This window comes from Lissotriton vulgaris, chromosome 1_1, assembly GCF_964263255.1.
Source record: "Lissotriton vulgaris chromosome 1_1, aLisVul1.2, whole genome shotgun sequence".
NCBI classification, from domain to species: Eukaryota; Metazoa; Chordata; class Amphibia; order Caudata; family Salamandridae; genus Lissotriton; species Lissotriton vulgaris.
The window spans coordinates 233842731-233861588 of record NC_141685.1 but is presented as its reverse complement, the minus strand read 5'-3'; the positions used below and the strand labels follow the sequence as shown (position 1 = coordinate 233861588).

General features: G+C 40.3%; 8 non-coding genes across 8 annotated transcripts; all 8 read left to right on the top strand.

The window, feature by feature from the left end:
* Window positions 1–5400: 5400 nt before the first annotated feature.
* Window positions 5401–5473, top strand: TRNAK-CUU (transfer RNA lysine (anticodon CUU)). Its single transcript has one exon. It is a non-coding gene; the product is annotated as a tRNA-Lys (tRNA).
* Window positions 5474–6240: 767 nt separating this feature from the next.
* Window positions 6241–6313, top strand: TRNAK-CUU (transfer RNA lysine (anticodon CUU)). Its single transcript has one exon. It is a non-coding gene; the product is annotated as a tRNA-Lys (tRNA).
* Window positions 6314–9928: 3615 nt separating this feature from the next.
* On the top strand, window positions 9929–10001 carry TRNAQ-CUG (transfer RNA glutamine (anticodon CUG)). Its single transcript has one exon. It is a non-coding gene; the product is annotated as a tRNA-Gln (tRNA).
* Window positions 10002–10757: 756 nt separating this feature from the next.
* TRNAK-CUU (transfer RNA lysine (anticodon CUU)) lies at window positions 10758–10830 on the top strand. Its single transcript has one exon. It is a non-coding gene; the product is annotated as a tRNA-Lys (tRNA).
* A 149-nt stretch (window positions 10831–10979) lies between these two features.
* On the top strand, window positions 10980–11052 carry TRNAQ-CUG (transfer RNA glutamine (anticodon CUG)). Its single transcript has one exon. It is a non-coding gene; the product is annotated as a tRNA-Gln (tRNA).
* A 756-nt stretch (window positions 11053–11808) lies between these two features.
* On the top strand, window positions 11809–11881 carry TRNAK-CUU (transfer RNA lysine (anticodon CUU)). The gene has a single exon. It is a non-coding gene; the product is annotated as a tRNA-Lys (tRNA).
* Window positions 11882–16501: 4620 nt separating this feature from the next.
* On the top strand, window positions 16502–16574 carry TRNAK-CUU (transfer RNA lysine (anticodon CUU)). The gene has a single exon. It is a non-coding gene; the product is annotated as a tRNA-Lys (tRNA).
* A 1779-nt stretch (window positions 16575–18353) lies between these two features.
* TRNAA-CGC (transfer RNA alanine (anticodon CGC)) lies at window positions 18354–18426 on the top strand. The gene has a single exon. It is a non-coding gene; the product is annotated as a tRNA-Ala (tRNA).
* Window positions 18427–18858: the final 432 nt, after the last annotated feature.

Below are 18858 nucleotides of genomic sequence, written 5' to 3'. Positions count from 1 at the left end.
CCAGGAATGGATTTCCTTCATAAAAAATGATTAGTCTGCATACCAGCTTGAAGTGGGAGCCCGGCTAGCTCAGTCGGTAGAGCATGAGACTCTTAATCTCAGGGTCGTGGGTTCGAGCCCCACGTTGGGTGAAAATGAGTAATTTTTGCTGGACTCTCATAATCTGGTGATTATTCTTGCATTAGACATGCAATAACTATCAAAAATGGTATCTGCCTTGGTTTCTCATTGGTGGGAAATTTAACTTCAAGATTAGGTAGGGTATGAGTCTAGATGAACACACCACAATATCACTCATATTCGAGTAGTAAACAGGCCAACCTGAACTGTAAAACATCCCATAAGTGGAGGTAAGGCATAAGTTAGGAGTGAACTGAACACTGTTATGGGCAATTGGACTTCAAATAAAGTGTGGAAGGCAGTGAGGTTACTTTTTTCATGTTATGCAGATTAAACACACAGGGGAATTAGCTCAAATGGTAGAGCGCTCGCTTAGCATGCAAGAGGTAGCGGGATCGATGCCCGGCTAGCTCAGTCGGTAGAGCATGAGACTCTTAATCTCAGGGTTGTGGGTTCGATCCCCACTTTGGGCGAAAACGAGTAATTTTTGCCTGAATATTGCATTGACTCTCATAATATGGAGATTAATCTTGCATTAGACCTGCAATAACTCCCAAAAATTGTCCAGGAATGGATTTCCTTCATAAAAAATTATTAGTCTGCATACCATCTTGAAGTGGGAGCCCGGCTAGCTCAGTCGGTAGAGCATGAGACTCTTAATCTCAGAGTTGTAGGTTCGAGCCCCACGTTGGGCGAAAACGAGTAATTTTTGCTGGACTCTCATAATCTGGTGATTATTCTTGCATTAGACATGCAATAACTATCAAAAATGGTATCTCCCTTGGGTTCTCATTGGTGGGAAATGTAACTTCAAGATTTGGTAGGTATGAGTCTAGATGAACACACCACAATATCACTCATATTCGAGTAGTAAACAGGCCAACCTGAACTGTAAAACATCCCATAAGTGGAGGTAAGGCATAAGTTAGGAGTGAACTGAACACTGTTATGGGCAATTGGACTTCAAATAAAGTGTGGAAGGCAGTGAGGTTACTTTTTTCATGTTATGCAGATTAAACACACAGGGGAATTAGCTCAAATGGTAGAGCGCTCGCTTAGCATGCGAGAGATAGCGGGATCGATGCCCGCATTCTCCATTATAAAATTTGCATACATTTTATTTTTAACTTGTCATTGCCAAGGTCATTGCAGAGTAAGAACAGAAAAATCACAGATGGCTTTCAAATATGGTCTCATTATAACAACTAAAGTGGTTTAATCAAAAGGGTTCAGGTATTCTTTAGCATGTGAGAGGAATTTGAATTCTTATGCAATCTCAAAATGAAGTTCTCACAACTTCCGTTTTCATTTTCTCTTATTTTTTTTTACACTCTGTCCTCTGAAGGATGTATAAATCTGGCTTTCCTTGCAAAACAAGAGTAGAGGAATATCCAGGATTTGATTTTTTTCACAAAAAGGGATTGGTCTGCATACTGTCTTAAGGAGGGAGCCCGGCTAACTCAGTCGGTAGAGCATGAGACTCTTAATCTCAGGGTCGTGGGTTCGAGCCCCACGTTGTGCGAAAACAAGTAATTTTTGCCTGAATATTGCATTGACTCTCATAATATGGAGATTAATCTTGCATTAGACCTGCAATAACTCCCAAAAATTGTCCAGGAATGGATTTCCTTCATAAAAAATGATTAGTCTGCATACCATCTTGAAGTGGGATCCCGGCTAGCTCAGTCGGTAGAGCATGAGACTCTTAATCTCAGGGTCGTGGGTTCGAGCCCCACGTTGGGTGAAAATGAGTAATTTTTGCTGGACTCTCATAATCTTTTGATTATTCTTGCATTAGACATGCAATAACTATCAAAAATTGTATCTCCCTTGGTTTCTCATTGGTGGGAAATGTAACTTCAAGATTTGGAAGGTATGAGTCTAGATGAACACACCACAATATCACTCATATTCGAGTAGTAAACAGGCCAACCTGAACTGTAAAACATCCCATAAGTGGAGGTAAGGCATAAGTTAGGAGTGAACTGAACACTGTTATGGGCAATTGGACTTCAAATAAAGTGTGGAAGGCAGTGAGGTTACTTTTTTCATGTTATGCAGATTAAACACACAGGGGAATTAGCTCAAATGGTAGAGCGCTCGCTTAGCATGCGAGAGGTAGCAGGATCGATGCCCGCATTCTCCATTATAAAATTTGCATACATTTTATTTTTAACTTGTCATTGCCAAGGTCATTGCAGAGTAAGAACAGAAAAATCACAGATGGCTTTCAAATATGGTCTCATTATAACAACTAAAGTGGTTTAATCAAAAGGGTTCAGGTATTCTTTAGCATGTGAGAGGAATTTGAATTCATATGCAATCTCAAAATGAAGTTCTCACAACTTCCGTTTTCATTTTCTCTTAATTTTTTTTGACACTCTGTCCTCTGAAGGATGTATAAATCTGGCTTTCCTTGCAAAACAAGAGTAGAGGAATATCCAGGATTTGATTTTCTTCACAAAAAGGGATTGGTCTGCATACTGTCTTAAGGAGGGAGCCAGGCTAGCTCAGTCGGTAGAGCATGAGACTCTTAATCTCAGGGTCGTGAGTTCGAGCCCCACGTTGGGCGAAAACGAGTAATTTTTGCTGGACTCTCATAATCTGGTGATTATTCTTGCATTAGACATGCAATAACTATCAAAAATGGTATCTCCCTTGGTTTCTCATTGGTGGGAAATTTAACTTCAAGATTAGGTAGGGTATGAGTCTAGATGAACACACCACAATATCACTCATATTCGAGTAGTAAACAGGCCAACCTGAACTGTAAAACATCCCATAAGTGGAGGTAAGGCATAAGTTAGGAGTGAACTGAACACTGTTATGGGCAATTGGACTTCAAATAAAGTGTGGAAGGCAGTGAGGTTACTTTTTCATGTTATGCAGATTAAACACACAGGGGAATTAGCTCAAATGGTAGAGCGCTCGCTTAGCATGTGAGAGGTAGCGGGATCGATGCCCATTCTCCATTATAAAATTTGCATACATTTTATTTTTAACTTGTCATTGCCAAGGTCATTGCAGAGTAAGAACAGAAAAATCACAGATGGCTTTCAAATATGGTCTCATTATAACAACTAAAGTGGTTTAATCAAAAGGGTTCCGGTATTCTTTAGCATGTGAGAGGAATTTGAATTCTTATGCAATCTCAAAATGAAGTTCTCACAACTTCCATTTTCATTTTCTCTTATTTTTTTTGACACTCTGTCCTCTGAAGGATGTATAAATCTGGCTTTCCTTGCAAAACAAGAGTAGAGGAATATCCAGGATTTGATTTTCTTCACAAAAAGGGATTGGTCTGCATACTGTTTTAAGGAGGGAACCCGGCTAGCTCAGTCGGTAGAGCCTGAGACTCTTAATCTCAGGGTCGTGGGTTCGAGCCCCACGTTGGGCGAAAACGAGTAATTTTTGCCTGGATATTGCATTGACTCTCATAATATGGAGATTAATCTTGCATTAGACCTGCAATAACTCCCAAAAATTGTCCAGGAATGGATTTCCTTCATAAAAAATGATTAGTCTGCATACCAGCTTGAAGTGGGAGCCTGGCTAGCTCAGTCGGTAGAGCATGAGACTCTTAATCTCAGGGTCGTGGGTTCGAGCCCCACATTGGGTGAAAATGAGTAATTTTTGCTGGACTCTCATAATCTGGTGATTATTCTTGCATTAGACATGCAATAACTATCAAAAATGGTATCTGCCTTGGTTTCTCATTGGTGGGAAATTTAACTTCAAGATTAGGTAGGGTATGAGTCTAGATGAACACACCACAACATCACTCATATTCGAGTAGTAAACAGGCCAACCTGAACTGTAAAACATCCCATAAGTGGAGGTAAGGCATAAGTTAGGAGTGAACTGAACACTGTTATGGGCAATTGGACTTCAAATAAAGTGTGGAAGGCAGTGAGGTTACTTTTTTCATGTTATGCAGATTAAACACACAGGGGAATTAGCTCAAATGGTAGAGCGCTCGCTTAGCATGCAAGAGGTAGCGGGATCGATGCCCGGCTAGCTCAGTTGGTAGAGCATGAGACTCTTAATCTCAGGGTTGTGGGTTCGATCCCCACTTTGGGTGAAAACGAGTAATTTTTGCCTGAATATTGCATTGACTCTCATAATATGGAGATTAATCTTGCATTAGACCTGAAATAACTCCCAAAAATTGTCCAGGAATGGATTTCCTTCATAAAAAATTATTAGTCTGCATACCATCTTGAAGTGGGAGCCCGGCTAGCTCAGTCGGTAGAGCATGAGACTCTTAATCTCAGGGTTGTAGGTTCGAGCCCCACGTTGGGCGAAAATGAGTAATTTTTGCTGGACTCTCATAATCTGGTGATTATTCTTGCATTAGACATGCAATAACTATCAGAAATGGTATCTCCCTTGGTTTCTCATTGGTGGGAAATTTAACTTCAAGATTAGCTAGGGTATGAGTCTAGATGAACACAGCGCAATATCACTCATATTCGAGTAGTAAACAGGCCAACCTGAACTGTAAAACATCCCATAAGTGGAGGTAAGGCATAAGTTAGGAGTGAACTGAACACTGTTATGGGCAATTGGACTTCAAATAAAGTGTGGAACGCAGTATGGTTACTTTTTTCATGTTATGCAGATTAAACACACAGGGGAATTAGCTCAAATAGTAAAGCGCTCGCTTAGCATGCGAGAGGTAGCGGGCTCGATGCCCGCATTCTCCATTATGAAATTTGCATACATTTTATTTTTAACTTGTCATTGCCAAGGTCATTGCAGAGTAAGAAGAGAAAAATCACAGATGGCTTTCAAATATGGTCTCATTATAACAACTAAAGTGGTTTAATCAAAAGGGTTCAGGTATTCTTTAGCATGTGAGAGGAATTTGAATTCTTATGCAATCTCGAAATGAAGTTTTCACAACTTCCATTTTCATTTTCTCTTATTTTGTTTGACACTCTGTCCTCTGAAGGATGTATAAATCAGGCTTTCCTTGCAAAACAAGAGTAGAGGAATATCCAGGATTTGATTTTCTTCACAAAAAGGGATTGGTCTGCATACTGTCTTAAGGAGGGAGCCCGGCTAGCTCAGTCGGTAGAGCATGAGACTCTTAATCTCAGGGTCGTGGGTTCGAGCCCCACGTTGGGTGAAAATGAGTAATTTTTTCCTGAATATTGCATTGACTCTCATAATATGGAGATTAATCTTGCATTAGACCTGCAATAACTCCCAAAAATTGTCCAGGAATGGATTTCCTTCATAAAAAATGATTAGTCTGCATACCATCTTGAAGTGGGAGCCCGGCTAGCTCAGTCGGTAGAGCATGAGACTCTTAATCTCAGGGTCGTGGGTTCGAGCCCCACGTTGGGCGAAAATGAGCAATTTTTGCTGGATTATTGCATTGACTCTCATAATCTGGTGAATATTCTTGCATTAGACATGCAATAACTATCAGAAATGGTATCTCCCTTGGTTTCTCATTGGTGGGAAATTTAACTTCAAGATTAGCTAGGGTATGAGTCTAGATGAACACAGCGCAATATCACTCATATTCGAGTAGTAAACAGGCCAACCTGAACTGTAAAACATCCCATAAGTGGAGGTAAGGCATAAGTTAGGAGTGAACTGAACACTGTTATGGGCAATTGGACTTCAAATAAAGTGTGGAACGCAGTAAGGTTACTTTTTTCATGTTATGCAGATTAAACACACAGGGGAATTAGCTCAAATAGTAAAGCGCTCGCTTAGCATGCGAGAGGTAGCGGGCTCGATGCCCGCATTCTCCATTATGAAATTTGCATACATTTTATTTTTAACTTGTCATTGCCAAGGTCATTGCAGAGTAAGAAGAGAAAAATCACAGATGGCTTTCAAATATGGTCTCATTATAACAACTAAAGTGGTATAATCAAAAGGGTTCAGGTATTCTTTAGCATGTGAGAGGAATTTGAATTCTTATGCAATCTCGAAATAAAGTTTTCACAACTTCCATTTTCATTTTCTCTTATTTTGTTTGACACTCTGTCCTCTGAAGGATGTATAAATCAGGCTTTCCTTGCAAAACAAGAGTAGAGGAATATCCAGGATTTGATTTTCTTCACAAAAAGGGATTGGTCTGCATACTGTCTTAAGGAGGGAGCCCGGCTAGCTCAGTCGGTAGAGCATGAGACTCTTAATCTCAGGGTCGTGGGTTCGAGCCCCACGTTGGGCGAAAACGAGTAATTTTTGCCTGAATATTGCATTGACTCTCATAATATGGAGATTAATCTTGCATTAGACCTGCAATAACTCCCAAAAATTGTCCAGGAATGGATTTCCTTCATAAAAAATGATTAGTCTGCATACCAGCTTTAAGTGGGAGCCCGGCTAGCTCAGTCGGTAGAGCATGAGACTCTTAATCTCAGGGTCGTGGGTTCGAGCCCCACGTTGGGTGAAAATTAGTAATTTTTGCTGGACTCTCATAATCTGGTGATTATTCTTGCATTAGACATGCAATAACTATCAAAAATGGTATCTGCCTTGGTTTCTCATTGGTGGGAAATTTAACTTCAAGATTAGGTAGGGTATGAGTCTAGATGAACACACCACAATATCACTCATATTCGAGTAGTAAACAGGCCAACCTGAACTGTAAAACATCCCATAAGTGGAGGTAAGGCATAAGTTAGGAGTGAACTGAACACTGTTATGGGCAATTGGACTTCAAATAAAGTGTGGAAGGCAGTGAGGTTACTTTTTTCATGTTATGCAGATTAAACACACAGGGGAATTAGCTCAAATGGTAGAGCGCTCGCTTAGCATGCAAGAGGTAGCGGGATCGATGCCCGGCTAGCTCAGTCGGTAGAGCATGAGACTCTTAATCTCAGGGTTGTGGGTTCGATCCCCACTTTGGGCGAAAACGAGTAATTTTTGCCTGAATATTGCATTGACTCTCATAATATGGAGATTAATCTTGCATTAGACCTGCAATAACTCCCAAAAATTGTCCAGGAATGGATTTCCTTCATAAAAAATTATTAGTCTGCATACCATCTTGAAGTGGGAGCCCGGCTAGCTCAGTCGGTAGAGCATGAGACTCTTAATCTCAGGGTTGTAGGTTCGAGCCCCACGTTGGGCGAAAATGAGTAATTTTTGCTGGACTCTCATAATCTGGTGATTATTCTTGCATTAGACATGCAATAACTATCAAAAATGGTATCTCCCTTGGTTTCTCATTGGTGGGAAATGTAACTTCAAGATTTGGTAGGTATGAGTCTAGATGAACACACCACAATATCACTCATATTCGAGTAGTAAACAGGCCAACCTGAACTGTAAAACATCCCATAAGTGGAGGTAAGGCATAAGTTAGGAGTGAACTGAACACTGTTATGGGCAATTGGACTTCAAATAAAGTGTGGAAGGCAGTGAGGTTACTTTTTTCATGTTATGCAGATTGAACACACAGGGGAATTAGCTCAAATGGTAGAGCGCTCGCTTAGCATGCGAGAGATAGCGGGATCGATGCCCGCATTCTCCATTATAAAATTTGCATACATTTTATTTTTAACTTGTCATTGCCAAGGTCATTGCAGAGTAAGAACAGAAAAATCACAGATGGCTTTCAAATATGGTCTCATTATAACAACTAAAGTGGTTTAATCAAAAGGGTTCAGGTATTCTTTAGCATGTGAGAGGAATTTGAATTCTTATGCAATCTCAAAATGAAGTTCTCACAACTTCCGTTTTCATTTTCTCTTATTTTTTTTTACACTCTGTCCTCTGAAGGATGTATAAATCTGGCTTTCCTTGCAAAACAAGAGTAGAGGAATATCCAGGATTTGATTTTTTTCACAAAAAGGGATTGGTCTGCATACTGTCTTAAGGAGGGAGCCCGGCTAACTCAGTCGGTAGAGCATGAGACTCTTAATCTCCGGGTCGTGGGTTCGAGCCCCACGTTGTGCGAAAACAAGTAATTTTTGCCTGAATATTGCATTGACTCTCATAATATGGAGATTAATCTTGCATTAGACCTGCAATAACTCCAAAAAATTGTCCAGGAATGGATTTCCTTCATAAAAAATGATTAGTCTGCATACCATCTTGAAGTGGGATCCCGGCTAGCTCAGTCGGTAGAGCATGAGACTCTTATTCTCAGGGTCGTGGGTTCGAGCCCCACGTTGGGTGAAAATGAGTAATTTTTGCTGGACTCTCATAATCTGGTGATTATTCTTGCATTAGACATGCAATAACTATCAAAAATGGCATCTGCCTTGGTTTCTCATTGGTGGGAAATTTAACTTCAAGATTAGGTAGGGTATGAGTCTAGATGAACACACCACAATATCACTCATATTCGAGTAGTAAACAGGCCAACCTGAACTGTAAAACATCCCATAAGTGGAGGTAAGGCATAAGTTAGGAGTGAACTGAACACTGTTATGGGCAATTGGACTTCAAATAAAGTTTGGAAGGCAGTGAGGTTACTTTTTTCATGTTATGCAGATTAAACACACAGGGGAATTAGCTCAAATGGTAGAGCGCTCGCTTAGCATGCAAGAGGTAGCGGGATCAATGCCCGGCTAGCTCAGTTGGTAAAGCATGAGACTCTTAATCTCAGGGTTGTGGGTTCGATCCCCACTTTGGGCGAAAACGAGTAATTTTTGCCTGAATATTGCATTGACTCTCATAATATGGAGATTAATCTTGCATTAGACCTGCAATAACTCCCAAAAATTGTCCAGGAATGGATTTCCTTCATAAAAAATTATTAGTCTGCATACCATCTTGAAGTGGGAGCCCGGCTAGCTCAGTCGGTAGAGCATGAGACTCTTAATCTCAGGGTTGTAGGTTCGAGCCCCACGTTGGGCGAAAATGAGTAATTTTTGCTGGACTCTCATAATCTGGTGATTATTCTTGCATTAGACATGCAATAACTATCAAAAATGGTATCTCCCTTGGTTTCTCATTGGTGGGAAATTTAACTTCAAGATTAGGTAGGTATGAGTCTAGATGAACACACCACAATATCACTCATATTCGAGTAGTAAACAGGCCAACCTGAACTGTAAAACATCCCATAAGTGGAGGTAAGGCATAAGTTAGGAGTGAACTGAACACTGTTATGGGCAATTGGACTTCAAATAAAGTGTGGAAGGCAGCGAGGTTACTTTTTTCATGTTATGCAGATTAAACACACAGGGGAATTAGCTCAAATGGTAGAGCGCTCGCTTAGCATGCGAGAGATAGCGGGATCGATGCCTGCATTCTCCATTATAAAATTTGCATACATTTTATTTTTAACTTGTCATTGCCAAGGTCATTGCAGAGTAAGAACAGAAAAATCACAGATGGCTTTCAAATATGGTCTCATTATAACAACTAAAGTGGTTTAATCAAAAGGGTTCAGGTATTCTTTAGCATGTGGGAGGAATTTGAATTCTTATGCAATCTCAAAATGAAGTTCTCACAACTTCCGTTTTCATTTTCTCTTATTTTTTTTGACACCCTGTCCTCTGAAGGATGTATAAATCTGGCTTTCCTTGCAAAACAAGAGTAGAGGAATATCCAGGATTTGATTTTTTTCACAAAAAGGGATTGGTCTGCATACTGTCTTAAGTAGGGAGCCCGGCTAACTCAGTCGGTAGAGCATGAGACTCTAAATCTCAGGGTCGTGGGTTCGAGCCCCACGTTGGGCGAAAACAAGTAATTTTTGCCTGAATATTGCATTGACTCTCATAATATGGAGATTAATCTTGCATTAGACCTGCAATAACTCCCAAAAATTGTCCAGGAATGGATTTCCTTCATAAAAAATGATTAGTCTGCATACCATCTTGAAGAGGGAGCCCGGCTAGCTCAGTCGGTAGAGCATGAGACTCTGAATCTCAGGGTCGTGGGTTCGAGCCCCACTTTGGGCGAAAATGAGTAATTTTTGCTGGACTCTCATAATCTGGTGATTATTCTTGCATTAGACATGCAATAACTATCAAAAATGGTATCTCCCTTGGTTTCTCATTGGTGGGAAATTTAACTTCAAGATTAGGTAGGGTATGAGTCTAGATGAACACACCACAATATCACTCATATTCGAGTAGTAAACAGGCCAACCTGAACTGTAAAACATCCCATAAGTGGAGGTAAGGCATAAGTTAGGAGTGAACTGAACACTGTTATGGGCAATTGGACTGCAAATAAAGTGTGGAAGGCAGTGAGGTTACTTTTTTCATGTTATGCAGATTAAACACACAGGGGAATTAGCTCAAATGGTAGAGTGCTCGCTTAGCATGCGAAAGGTAGCGGGATCGATGCCCGCATTCTCCATTATAAAATTTGCATACATTTTATTTTTAACTTGTCATTGCCCATGGTCATTGCAGAGTAAGAACAGAAAAATCACAGATGGCTTTCAAATATGGTCTCAATATAACAACTAAAGTGGTTTAATCAAAAGGGTTCAGGTATTCTTTAGCATGTGAGAGGAATTTGAATTCTTATGCAATCTCAAAATGAAGTTCTCACAACTTCCGTTTTCATTTTCTCTTATTTTTTTTGGCACTCTGTCCTCTGAAGGATGTATAAATCTGGCTTTCCTTGCAAAACAAGAGTAGAGGAATATCCAGGATTTGATTTTTTTCACAAAAAGGGATTGGTCTGCATACTGTCTTAAGGTGGGAGCCCGGCTAGCTCAGTCGGTAGAGCATGAGACTCTTAATCTCAGGGTCGTGGGTTCGAGCCCCACGTTGGGCGAAAACAAGTAATTTTTGCCTGAATATTGCATTGACTCTCATAATATGGAGATTAATCTTGAATTAGACCTGCAATAACTCCCAAAAATTGTCCAGGAATGGATTTCCTTCATAAAAAATGATTAGTCTGCATACCATCTTGAAGTGGGAGCCCGGCTAGCTCAGTCGGTAGAGCATGAGACTCTGAATCTCAGGGTCGTGGGTTCGAGCCCCACGTTGGGCGAAAATGAGTAATTTTTGCTGGACTCTCATAATCTGGTGATTATTCTTGCATTAGACATGCAATAACTATCAAAAATGGTATCTCCCTTGGTTTCTCATTGGTGGGAAATTTAACTTCAAGATTAGGTAGGGTATGAGTCTAGATGAACACACCACAATATCACTCATATTCGAGTAGTAAACAGGCCAACCTGAACTGTAAAACATCCCATAAGTGGAGGTAAGGCATAAGTTAGGAGTGAACTGAACACTGTTATGGGCAATTGGACTGCAAATAAAGTGTGGAAGGCAGTGAGGTTACTTTTTTCATGTTATGCAGATTAAACACACAGGGGAATTAGCTCAAATGGTAGAGTGCTTGCTTAGCATGCGAAAGGTAGCGGGATCGATGCCCGCATTCTCCATTATAAAATGTGCATACATTTTATTTTTAACTTGTCATTGCCCATGGTCATTGCAGAGTAAGAACAGAAAAATCACAGATGGCTTTCAAATATGGTCTCAATATAACAACTAAAGTGGTTTAATCAAAAGGGTTCAGGTATTCTTTAGCATGTGAGAGGAATTTGAATTCTTATGCAATCTCAAAATGAAGTTCTCACAACTTCCGTTTTCATTTTCTCTTATTTTTTTTGGCACTCTGTCCTCTGAAGGATGTATAAATCTGGCTTTCCTTGCAAAACAAGAGTAGAGGAATATCCAGGATTTGATTTTTTTCACAAAAAGGGATTGGTCTGCATACTGTCTTAAGGAGGGAGCCCGGCTAGCTCAGTCGGTAGAGCATGAGACTCTTAATCTCAGGGTCGTGGGTTCGAGCCCCACGTTGGGCGAAAACGAGTAATTTTTGCCTGAATATTGCATTGACTCTCATAATATGGAGATTAATCTTGCATTAGACCTGCAATAACTCCCAAAAATTGTCCAGGAATGGATTTCCTTCATAAAAAATGATTAGTCTGCATACCAGCTTGAAGTGGGAGCCCGGCTAGCTCAGTCGGTAGAGCATGAGACTCTTAATCTCAGGGTCGTGGGTTCGAGCCCCACGTTGGGTGAAAATGAGTAATTTTTGCTGGACTCTCATAATCTGGTGATTATTCTTGCATTAGACATGCAATAACTATCAAAAATGGTATCTGCCTTGGTTTCTCATTGGTGGGAAATTTAACTTCAAGATTAGGTAGGGTATGAGTCTAGATGAACACACCACAATATCACTCATATTCGAGTAGTAAACAGGCCAACCTGAACTGTAAAACATCCCATAAGTGGAGGTAAGGCATAAGTTAGGAGTGAACTGAACACTGTTATGGGCAATTGGACTTCAAATAAAGTGTGGAAGGCAGTGAGGTTACTTTTTTCATGTTATGCAGATTAAACACACAGGGGAATTAGCTCAAATGGTAGAGCGCTCGCTTAGCATGCAAGAGGTAGCGGGATCGATGCCCGGCTAGCTCAGTCGGTAGAGCATGAGACTCTTAATCTCAGGGTTGTGGGTTCGATCCCCACTTTGGGCGAAAACGAGTAATTTTTGCCTGAATATTGCATTGACTCTCATAATATGGAGATTAATCTTGCATTAGACCTGCAATAACTCCCAAAAATTGTCCAGGAATGGATTTCCTTCATAAAAAATTATTAGTCTGCATACCATCTTGAAGTGGGAGCCCGGCTAGCTCAGTCGGTAGAGCATGAGACTCTTAATCTCAGAGTTGTAGGTTCGAGCCCCACGTTGGGCGAAAATGAGTAATTTTTGCTGGACTCTCATAATCTGGTGATTATTCTTGCATTAGACATGCAATAACTATCAAAAATGGTATCTCCCTTGGGTTCTCATTGGTGGGAAATGTAACTTCAAGATTTGGTAGGTATGAGTCTAGATGAACACACCACAATATCACTCATATTCGAGTAGTAAACAGGCCAACCTGAACTGTAAAACATCCCATAAGTGGAGGTAAGGCATAAGTTAGGAGTGAACTGAACACTGTTATGGGCAATTGGACTTCAAATAAAGTGTGGAAGGCAGTGAGGTTACTTTTTTCATGTTATGCAGATTGAACACACAGGGGAATTAGCTCAAATGGTAGAGCGCTCGCTTAGCATGCGAGAGATAGCGGGATCGATGCCCGCATTCTCCATTATAAAATTTGCATACATTTTATTTTTAACTTGTCATTGCCAAGGTCATTGCAGAGTAAGAACAGAAAAATCACAGATGGCTTTCAAATATGGTCTCATTATAACAACTAAAGTGGTTTAATCAAAAGGGTTCAGGTATTCTTTAGCATGTGAGAGGAATTTGAATTCTTATGCAATCTCAAAATGAAGTTCTCACAACTTCCGTTTTCATTTTCTCTTATTTTTTTTTACACTCTGTCCTCTGAAGGATGTATAAATCTGGCTTTCCTTGCAAAACAAGAGTAGAGGAATATCCAGGATTTGATTTTTTTCACAAAAAGGGATTGGTCTGCATACTGTCTTAAGGAGGGAGCCCGGCTAACTCAGTCGGTAGAGCATGAGACTCTTAATCTCCGGGTCGTGGGTTCGAGCCCCACGTTGTGCGAAAACAAGTAATTATTGCCTGAATATTGCATTGACTCTCATAATATGGAGATTAATCTTGCATTAGACCTGCAATAACTCCCAAAAATTGTCCAGGAATGGATTTCCTTCATAAAAAATGATTAGTCTGCATACCATCTTGAAGTGGGATCCCGGCTAGCTCAGTCGGTAGAGCATGAGACTCTTAATCTCAGGGTCGTGGGTTCGAGCCCCACGTTGGGTGAAAATGAGTAATTTTTGCTGGACTCTCATAATCTGGTGATTATTCTTGCATTAGACATGCAATAACTATCAAAAATGGTATCTGCCTTGATTTCTCATTGGTGGGAAATTTAACTTCAAGATTAGGTAGGGTATGAGTCTAGATGAACACACCACAATATCACTCATATTCGAGTAGTAAACAGGCCAACCTGAACTGTAAAACATCCCATAAGTGGAGGTAAGGCATAAGTTAGGAGTGAACTGAACACTGTTATGGGCAATTGGACTTCAAATAAAGTTTGGAAGGCAGTGAGGTTACTTTTTTCATGTTATGCAGATTAAACACACACGGGAATTAGCTCAAATGGTAGAGCGCTCGCTTAGCATGCAAGAGGTAGCGGGATCAATGCCCGGCTAGCTCAGTCGGTAAAGCATGAGACTCTTAATCTCAGGGTTGTGGGTTCGATCCCCACTTTGGGCGAAAACGAGTAATTTTTGCCTGAATATTGCATTGACTCTCATAATATGGAGATTAATCTTGCATTAGACCTGCAATAACTCCCAAAAATTGTCCAGGAATGGATTTCCTTCATAAAAAATTATTAGTCTGCATACCATCTTGAAGTGGGAGCCCGGCTAGCTCAGTCGGTAGAGCATGAGACTCTTAATCTCAGGGTTGTAGGTTCGAGCCCCACGTTGGGCGAAAAGGAGTAATTTTTGCTGGACTCTCATAATCTGGTGATTATTCTTGCATTAGACATGCAATAACTATCAAAAATGGTATCTCCCTTGGTTTCTCATTGGTGGGAAATTTAACTTCAAGATTAGGTAGGTATGAGTCTAGATGAACACACCACAATATCACTCATATTCGAGTAGTAAACAGGCCAACCTGAACTGTAAAACATCCCATAAGTGGAGGTAAGGCATAAGTTAGGAGTGAACTGAACACTGTTATGGGCAATTGGACTTCAAATAAAGTGTGGAAGGCAGTGAGGTTACTTTTTTCATGTTATGCAGATTAAACACACAGGGGAATTAGCTCAAATGGTAGAGCGCTCGCTTAGCATGCGAGAGATAGCGGGATCGATGCCTGCATTCTCCATTATAAAATTTGCATACATTTTATTTTTAACTTGTCATTGCCAAGGTCATTGCAGAGTAAGAACAGAAAAATCACAGATGGCTTTCAAATATGGTCTCATTATAACAACTAAAGTGGTTTAATCAAAAGGGTTCAGGTATTCTTTAGCATGTGGGAGGAATTTGAATTCTTATGCAATCTCAAAATGAAGTTCTCACAACTTCCGTTTTCATTTTCTCTTATTTTTTTTGACACTCTGTCCTCTGAAGGATGTATAAATCTGGCTTTCCTTGCAAAACAAGAGTAGAGGAATATCCAGGATTTGATTTTTTTCACAAAAAGGGATTGGTCTGCTTACTGTCTTAAGGAGGGAGCCCGGCTAACTCAGTCGGTAGAGCATGAGACTCTAAATCTCAGGGTCGTGGGTTCGAGCCCCACGTTGGGCGAAAACAAGTAATTTTTGCCTGAATTTTGCATTGACTCTCATAATATGGAGAGTCCAGGAATGGATTTCCTTCATAAAAAATGATTAGTCTGCATACCATGCTCTCAGTCGGTAGAGCATGAGACTCTTAATCTCAGGGTCGTGGGTTCGAGCCCCACGTTGGGCGAAAACGAGTAATTTTTGCCTGAATATTGCATTGACTCTCATAATATGGAGATTAATCTTGCATTAGACCTGCAATAACTCCCAAATATTGTCCAGGAATGGATTTCCTTCATAAAAAATGATTAGTCTGCATACCATCTTGAAGTGGGAGCCCGGCTAGCTCAGTCGGTAGAGCATGAGACTCTTAATCTCAGGGTCGTGGGTTCGAGCCCCACATTGGGTGAAAATGAGTACTTTTTGCTGGATTATTGCATTGACTCTCATAATCTGGTGAATATTCTTGCATTAGACATGCAATAACTATCAGAAATGGTATTTCCCTTGGTTTCTCATTGGTGGGAAATTTAACTTCAAGATTAGCTAGGGTATGAGTCTAGATGAACACACCGCATTATCACTCATATTCGAGTAGTAAACAGGCCAACCTGAACTGTAAAACATCCCATAAGTGGAGGTAAGGCATAAGTTAGGAGTGAACTTAACACTGTTATGGGCAATTGGACTTCAAATAAAGTGTGGAAGGCAGTAAGGTTACTTTTTTCATGTTATGCAGATTAAACACACACGGGAATTAGCTCAAATGGTAGAGCGCTCGCTTCGCATGCGAGAGGTAGCGGGATCGATGCCCGCATTCTCCATTATAAAATTTGCATACATTTTATTTTTACCTTGTCATTGCCAAGGTCATTGCAGAGTAAGAACAAAAAAATCACAGATGGCTTTCAAATATGGTCTCATTATAACAACTAAAGTGGTTTAATCAAAAGGGTTCAGGTATTCTTTAGCATGTGAGAGGAATTTGAATTCTTATGCAATCTCAAAATGAAGTTCTCACAACTTCCATTTTCATTTTCTCTAATTTTTTTTGACACTCTGTCCTCTGAAGGATGTATAAATCTGGCTTTCCTTGCAAAACAAGAGTAGAGGAATATCCAGGATTTGATTTTCTTCACAAAAAGGGATTGGTCTGCATACTGTCTTAAGGAGGGAGCCCGGCTAGCTCAGTTGGTAGAGCATGAGACTCTTAATCTCAGGGTCGTGGGTTCGATCCCCACGTTGGGCAAAAATGAGTAATTTTTGCCTGAATATTGCATTGACTCTCATAATATGGAGATTAATCTTGCATTAGACATGCAATAACTCCCAAAAATTGTCCAGGAATGGATTTCCTTCATAAAAAATGATTAGTCTGCATACCATCTTGAAGTGGGAGCCCGGCTAGCTCAGTCGGTAGAGCATGAGACTCTTAATCTCAGGGTCGTGGGTTCGAACCCCACGTTGGGCTAAAATGAGTAATTTTTGCTGGACTCTCATAATCTGTTGATTATTCTTGCATTAGACATGCAATAACTATCAAAAATGGTATCTCCCTTGGTTTCTCATTGGTGGGAAATTTAACTTCAAGATTAGCTGGGGTATGAGTCTAGATGAACACACCGCAATATCACTAATATTCGAGTAGTAAACAGGCCAACCTGAACTGTAAAACATCCCATAAGTGGAGGTAAGGCATAAGTTAGCAGTGAACTTAACACTGTTATGGGCAATTGGACTTCAAATAAAGTGTGGAAGGCAGTGAGGTTACTTTTTTCATGTTATGCAAATTAAACACACAGGGGAATTATCTCAAATGGTAGAGCGCTCGCTTAGCATGCGAGAGGTATCGGGATCGATGCCCGCATTCTCCATTATAAAATTTGCATACATTTTATTTTTAACTTGTCATTGCCAAGATCATTGCAGAGTAAGAACAGAAAAATCACAGATGGCTTTCAAATATGGTCTCATTATAACAACTAAAGTGGTTTAATCAAAAGGGTGCAGGTATTCTTTAGCATGTGAGAGGAATTTGAATTCTTATGCAATCTCAAAATGAAGTTCTCACAACTTCCGTTTTCATTTTCTCTTATTTTTTTTGACACTCTGTCCTCTGAAGGATGTATAAATCTGGCTTTCCTTGCAAAACAAGAGTAGAGGAATATCCAGGATTTGATTTTCTTCACAAAAAGGGATTGGTCATCATACTGTCTTAAGGAGGAAGCCCGGCTAGTGCAGTCGGTAGAGCATGAGACTCTTAATCTCAGGGTCGTGGGTTCGAGCCCCACGTTGGGCGAAAACGAGTAATTTTTGCCTGAATATTGCATTGACTCTCATAATATGGAGAGTCCAGGAATGGATTTCCTTCATAAAAAATGATTAGTCTGCATACCATGCTCTCAGTCGGTAGAGCATGAGACTCTTAATCTCAGGGGCGTGGGTTCGAGCCCCACGTTGGGCGAAAACGAGTAATTTTTGCCTGAATATTGCATTGACTCTCATAATATGGAGATTAATCTTGCATTAGACCTGAAATAACTCCCAAAAATTGTCCAGGAATGGATTTCCTTCATAAAAAATGATTAGTCTGCATACCATCTTGAAGTGGGAGCCCGGCTAGCTCAGTCGGAAGAGCATGAGACTCTTAATCTCAGGGTCGTGGGTTCGAGCCCCACGTTGGGCGAAAATGAGTAATTTTTGCTGGATTATTGCATTGACTCTCATAATCTGGTGAATATTCTTGCATTAGACATGCAATAACTATCAGCAATGGTATTTCCCTTGGTTTCTCATTGGTGGGAAATTTAACTTCAAGATTAGCTAGGGTATGAGTCTAGATGAACACACCGCATTATCACTCATATTCGAGTAGTAAACAGGCCAACCTGAACTGTAAAACATCCCATAAGTGGAGGTAAGGCATAAGTTAGGAGAGACCTTAACACTGTTATGGGCAATTGGACTTCAAATAAAGTGTGGAAGGCAGTAAGGTTACTTTTTTCATGTTATGCAGATTAAACACACAGGGGAATTAGCTCAAATGGTAGAGCGCTCGCTTCGCATGCGAGAGGTAGCGGGATCGATGCCCGCATTCTCCATTATAAAATTTGCATACATTTTATTTTTAACTTGTCATTGCCAAGGTCATTGCAGAGTAAGAACAAAAAAATCACAGATGGCTTTCAAATATGGTCTCATTATAACAACTAAAGTGGTTTAATCAAAAGGGTTCAGGTATTCTTTAGCATGTGAGAGGAATTTGAATTCTTATGCAATCTCAAAATGAAGTTCTCACAACTTCCGTTTTCATTGTCTCTTATTTTTTTTGACACTCTGTCCTCTGAAGGATGTATAAATCTGGCTTTCCTTGCAAAACAAGAGTAGAGGAATATCCAGGATTTGATTTTCTTCACAAAAAGGGATTGGTCTGCATACTGTCTTAAGGAGGGTGCCCGGCTAGCTCAGTCGGTAGAGCATGAGACTCTTAATCTCAGGGTCGTGGGTTCGAGCCCCACGTTCGGCGAAAATGA